General features: G+C 37.6%; 1 protein-coding gene across 7 annotated transcripts in view; it reads left to right on the top strand.

Moving 5' to 3' along the window:
- The first annotated feature begins 5,553 nt into the window (after positions 1–5,553).
- LOC120957287 (zinc finger protein 236) overlaps positions 5,554–6,744 on the top strand; it is a 62,558-nt gene continuing 61,367 nt past the window's right edge. For 3 of the 7 annotated variants that reach the window (XM_040379407.2, XM_040379404.2, XM_040379403.2), the window contains exon 1: positions 5,554–5,713. The gene's annotated coding sequence lies outside the window, so the exon portion shown is untranslated. The other 4 variants (XM_040379408.2, XM_040379405.2, XM_040379409.2 and 1 more) reach the window with 3 other exon arrangements.

Below are 6,744 nucleotides of genomic sequence, written 5' to 3'. Positions count from 1 at the left end.
GATGGGAAAAATGAAGTTTTTGTCGGAATCGATTCCGGCTAGCTCCGCAGTTTTCTGGAATCGATTCCGGATAGTAGGTCCGGAATCAGTTTCCGGAATCGATTCCGGAATCGACTCCGGAATCGGAATCGACTCCGGAATCGGCTCCAGAGATGATAGGACTCCGGAATAGGAATCGGTTCCGGAATCGACTCCGGAATCGGTTCCGGAATCGGAGTCGGTTCCGGAATCGGAGTCGGTTCCGGAATCGACTCCGGAATCTACTCCGGAATCGGTTTTGAAATCGAAGTCGGCTCTCGAATCGGAAATGGCTCATAAATTAGAATCGGCTACCAAACGGAGTCAGTTTCGGCATCGCCATAAAAAAGGCGTTTGGGTCCAATCATACTACTTATTGATAACCGCAAAAATCCAAATTTACTTGTAAAAGATCCATTCTCATGGAGATTCCCGGACTGATTTCGCTCCGGAGTCAACACCGGAATCGGCTCCGGAGCCAACTCCGGAATCGGCTCCGGAGCCAACTTCGGTATCGGCTACGGAATCGGCTCCAGAATCTTCTCCGGAATTGGCTCCGGAATCGGCTCCGGAATCGGCTCCGGAATCGGTTCCGGAATCGGCTCCGGAATCGGCTCCGGAATCGGAATCGATTCCAGCATCGGAATCGGCTCCGGAATTGATTCCGAACACGGAATCGGAATCAGGTAGGTCCGATTCCGAGCTCCCACCACTATACTATGTATGGCTGATATGGTCCTAACGGGTCTTGGTTGAATTCCTGCCCAATGACATTTTCGAGCACGAATAATCGGGAATTCGAGCAAATTCCCTTAAACTGGAGCCTTAAACTTCCCTTAAACTGCACCAGTTTAAGGAAATTTAGAAAAAGTCCTTTAAAATCAAATGTGATGCGGCTTTTTCGTTACTTTCTTCTAGATTCGCCCGGAAACGATGTTTGCTATCGTTATAGTTGGTCATGTACCTATTTTATACTTAATTAATACCCATTTTTATAGAATAACGTCACATAAAATTAGCTTTTGTTTTTCATCAAAAAACCATAGTCATGAATGAAAAATGAGCTCGACGGCATCGTCCATCGATAGAGGAACGTCTAATTTACGATCACACCAAATCTTAGCGCTTTCAACACACTTGATCACGCACAAATCCACAATTTCAGGCGTATCGAGTACTAATCGAGCAGATATGGGAAAACAATTTCGAGCAAATGTCACTTGGGATGTAAATATCTCAAGTGATAAAGCAGAGATGATATGCTTTAGTTGTTTGGGAATAATGAATGCAAAAAAGATGTGCTATTTCGCTCTGGCATATTTGCAGTTTTACGTTCCAAAACCAGCAAGTATACTTGCTTGGCTCTTAGTATTATAAAATACCATTCACATTTTTGGTTACAGAAGTTTACCGTTCAATTTGCAAGTGTAAACGACATTTTTCGTTACGGTGTTTTGTCCAGTCTGTCTGGCAATGGCTATTGAATGACTATCAGTTTCCTATCTATATATACAGTGAAGGGCCGTTTTTCCGGGAAAATCGGGATCCGAACTCGCCCGGATACTCAAATAACACGGATAATGAGTCAAAGTATATTTTTATTACAAATTCCTGATATTTTTAGAATTTGTATTCTGTTTTGGTAAAACCTAGTCTGTTTTTATGAACTTCATGATCCCAAAGAGAATATTTGAAATGTGCCATGAATTAGAGCGATTTTTGTTAAGACAATGTGCTCTTTCAACCCTTTTTTTTTGTTTTTTCAGCACTCAATGTCAACTTTGTTTTTAACTGTCATTTTTCAGCACGGATAAACGAAGAGCCGGATGAAAGGTACCCGGATAATTAGTCGATCTTACTGTATTGCATAGTGTCCTGGGCATTAACATCCAAACGGGGGCTTCAAAGTTCAATTTTTAAACTGACGGGGTGTCTAACAATCCACTAACAAGTATATTTATAAAAATAGTTCTAGTTCAAATAACAGGAACCTTGTATGATAAGGAGAACAAAGAGATTTATGAGACCACCAAAAACAATAATATAATGCAGTGTAAGATTACGATGAACTGATTCTAGCCTATTAATTTAATATTTTTGTTGTCCAAAGGATACTAGAAAAATTCTACAATAGGAAGAACAATAGCCCAATACAGAGCTTTTACTCTGAATGGATTTTTGAAGTCTTTCGCAACAAACTAAATGAACTTTAATGGATGGAAATCTTTGATGACTTCATATTCATTCTGAAAGGTTAATCTGCTATATAAATGAACGCCTAAGTCGCGGATCACATTTATACGCGGCACCGAGTTATTATCAATTTTGTACACATCAATTTTGATACATCAATGGAGACCGTGTAAGTCAAATTCGTGTAATTTTGTTTAACGTGATAGGTTTTAATGCTACAAGTTCTCAAATGTGCAATCCCTTCGCGCAACGCTTTGCTGCTACTTTTCACCTGCAGTTCTCTATCTCCTTCCCGTCGGCTTGCGAAAAATTGGGACTTTACATTTTGCTCCTGCAAATGCGAGACTAAGAATTCGCTACTTTAATTCCAGCTCAAAAATATTGATAATCAAAATGACATCAATGTCAACTCTGTAATGGACCCAACCAGGAAGGAGTTCCCTTTTCTTACCATCAGTATGTACTTCTCAATGTTGACTGAATTCTAACATTCAAAACAAAAAACTGCTAATAGTTCATAGCAAATAAAAACTGGGTAATTTTTATCAAAACTTACGATTTATTCCCAAAAAACATAAGGAATTTGTGATTAAATATATTATTTGACTCATTATTCGTGTAATTCGCATATGCGGGCGAGGTCAAGTCCCGATGAGCTCGGATACTCGGCACTCCACTGTATTTGATATAATTCTGACTGTATATTGTTGAAGTTAACAATTGATTTAAGTATACTATGAAATACTGGTGTACAATTGATCGTAGTATTCCATAAAATTGTGTTAACAGAATGTAGTTAATAAAATGTTCATTCCTCTTTCAACCATCAAACAGTAAAGATGTTTTAGCTCTGTTAATATATATTACAATTTTCGATTAACTTTTGCACATCTCTTTGTTCATTGTGCTATATTTGAAGGGTTTAAAACTGATAGATAATGATTCATGTTCATGAAGTAGTTATGGTCAAATGGTAATGGTATAATGTTTGTACCATGGTTGACATGAGTTCAATTCTGTTTTTATTGTTTTCATTGATGATTTAAAGTTTCTGATTTCTTTTTAAAACATCCAGCTGCAGTAACTTCAGACCCCTTTACTCATTGTTAGAAATGCGTGTTTTGTCAATTTGTAATTTTTACTGTTTTATTTATTTCTTTTAATTCATTTAGTATTAGTACCCCTTCATACAACAAAACCAGCAAATAGCACGATCATGAATAATAATATGGTGGCGCAACTGGCAAAGTGATTCCAAGTAGAACTAGCGATGTTGGTAGCATCAAGGATGAAGCATGAGTGTGAATTGGAACATGAGGGGAGGGAGTGAATCCGGATCATTTCTATTTTTAGTTCTTTTTAGCATGGGTTCATCCTCCACGTGTGTTCACTATCCCCGAAAATGGACTGTATTTCGTTGATGTTTTCGAGGATAATTCGTTGACGAATTATCCCCGAAAAGACCAGTGAAAACCAGCGTGGTCGGGAGCTTGGGTGAACGCTTTTTCATCTAACTGTCGAAAACAAGTTTTCAAAATGGTGCACCAAAATCGAGCTATGCATCGACCTCTGTATTATATAGACTTTTTTCTAAGTCTGAGGTCGGAGATCGGAGGTCTGTTGAATGAAACAAAATGATGTAATGAAAGGCACTCTGATAAGATCCTTTCTTTATGTATTTTATTTTATTCGATTACACTGCTCCTTGCTTGCTGACTGAACGGATTCAATAATTGTTTCCTAAATATCAAATTTTGCTAGGGAACTGTGTTGTTGTTATCCAGTAATCTTCAAATCATCATTTTAATCCAAGAACTGGCAGTCACTTAAGTTTTTTTGCTTCTTTCTTCGTGCTACGCCTGAGTAAAACCACATACTATTTCTGCGAGATACTGTTTAAACTTGAAGGCATACGAGATTTTGCTATGGAACAAACTATCTAATTGCGTGTTGATGTATTGAGGAGGAAGAACACTATAAGCCCATCTGATATATACACTCACTTTTTTTTTAGATTCTGAAATCAGTTGTCAAATTAAATGGGACGAGGCCACCTGGTCATACACTTTGGTCAAATATATACAACTCGGATGAGGAATACTGTTCCACTGACAGGTTGAATTTAAATTTAATCTTGTTTTCTAAACAAACGTAAGGTGTGAAATTTAGAAATATCTTTGAATCACTTGAAGAGTTAAACACTCAGTATGATCTAATTTCTTCTTCTTCTTCTTCTTCTTTACCACAACAACCGTTGTCCGTAAAGGCCTTTACCACTAGTGGGCTTGTCTTTCAGTGACTGATTGATTACCCATAGCAAAATAATCAGTCCTACGTGCACGGTTCATTCGGGGCTTGAATCTATGGTGGATATACTTTTAAGTTTTGGGAGTTAACGACCGTACCACGCGTCCGACATAATCTGTTATCGGTTAGAAAATTATCATTTTACCGGAATCATTTTTTTTTGCAATTCGGTATGGCGTCTAACAAAACATTTATAAAAATGTAGTATGAATATGATACAATATTTGATTCCATTCTCGTGTGTCTGATCTTACATTAACTATCTGGAAATATACTAATATTGTAAAATAGTGTAGCCAATAAGAAATATATAGAAATACAATAAAAGTAACTAACTTACAAAATATAGTTAATAATAGGGCTGGGGAGGAATAAAAGAATAAAGAACGATTAAAGGAAATTGTTGTGTTGAAGGATGCTGAAATTGTGAAGTTATAAAACAATACAGAGAAATCATTTTACTCCAACAAGCTCCATACTTCTTTGTAGGCAATGCATATAATTTAGTGATATAGAGCCTACATTATTGCCGCGTGGAGTCGCTGGAAATGTATGAAATTCACAACAAAGTCAATTAAATTTTACTATAATAAAGTAGTATGATCAGCATATGGGCACAATTGCACTAATTTTAAAAGTCCAATACGTTGACTTTGGAATACGTAAAGTCTTGTAATAAATCATAACCGCTGTTTAAATGGATGGTTATTTCATAAAAATTAATACAAATAAAATCTTAGTCTAAACCATTTGTCTCATAAATTGTTTGGAACCAAGTTTAAAGAAAACATGGCTTCAATTCAATAAGTAGGTGAGTTACTTACGCGATATAGTGCGTGCGAGAGTTTATATTCTCTCATCAGCTGCACTTTCGCTTTCATGAGCACTCATCGAATAATTTTCCCCACGTGCTCACCGTTCAACCCCAAGTTGGGGAGCCGGTGAGTAGCAATGAGTTAGTTTTGTGTGTGCCATGAGTTCTCCCGGCACGTTGAGTGCTTGCGCTTGTTGGTTTCTGTCTGGCATCGAACAAGATCGTATTTCAGTTCAATTTTCCGTTTCATGATGCGCACATAGTTGGTAGCGCTACGCAACATTTCGGGAAGCGTATATGAAAATCAGTAGAAGCTTGCAAGGAATCGTTTAAAAGTGATAAACGTCAACTGGGTCAACTGGTATTCTCTTGTGATTATGTGTACGTAACCAACAGTGGAAGGAGTCAGTCGTGCTATGATTGAAAGAAACAGTGATCATACATTCTAGCGGCACGCCAGAAAAGGATATAGTGATTATGAAATGTAAATTACAGCATCTTAAACTCGATCAGCAGAACATTTTTCTTATTGAAGGCAGTTAATTGATTTCAAACAGCTTGTTGTGGAAAGCTTTTGCTCGACTGTCAGTGTGGTTCAAGCTGGAATGTATGGAAAATATCCTCAATTTCCATGGTGTGAATCACTACTCGAATCCTGCAGGGCCAGTACTTGGTTGCCAGCAGGAAAAGTATGAGAGAAGCGAAAAGTGTGTGTGTGTGTGCGAGGGCTTCAAAGTGCGGTTGCATAGATGGTACACCGTAGAGAGAGTATTTCCTCGCTCTTATTTTAGGAAGTACGGGTTTCATTTCTAAAGGATACACGAGACAAACTATTCGAGTGTCGCCCGTTGTAAAACGAGGGTCGATCCGAAGAACGATTAAACCTAACCCACCAAAAAGCTTCCAATGGGGGATCCTTAGGATGCAGCATTCATTTTCACTTTTTGATCATCGTTTTTTCGTTAATTGTGCACAAAGTAAATGTTTGTGTTTCAACAATTCAGTGCGTGTTCTACAAAGTTTTCCTCGCCAGACTTCAGCTCAAGCGAATTATGCTGTATACGTTCCCGATACCGAAAAATGTATAGTGTGTTTATTCGCTGTATGCAAGTTTCGATGTGATAGAAAGGAAAATAAGAAAAAAAGATTAATCTCGAACATATCAAACGAAAAATGCCAGTGAAATGGAGAATAATCTTTAATATTCGTGCTTTCCTTTCGTTTTATAAAGGAAGTACACGAGTGAAACATGAGTGAAATAATCCGAAATAACATGAGTGTTAAAATAATCATAAATGTGAAAATATTCAGTTCCAGTTCTATAAAAGATGAAGAATTGTATCGATTTGAACCAATCTCACGCCATTGTGCCGCTGTGGAATTTAATAGATCATTTTGTGACTCTCCTAGTT

The sequence above is a fragment of the Anopheles coluzzii genome, chromosome 3 (assembly GCF_943734685.1).
Source record: "Anopheles coluzzii chromosome 3, AcolN3, whole genome shotgun sequence".
Classification (NCBI taxonomy): Eukaryota; Metazoa; Arthropoda; class Insecta; order Diptera; family Culicidae; genus Anopheles; species Anopheles coluzzii.
Note: the sequence above shows the minus strand (reverse complement) of the source record. Positions and strands in the feature narration are given on the sequence as shown.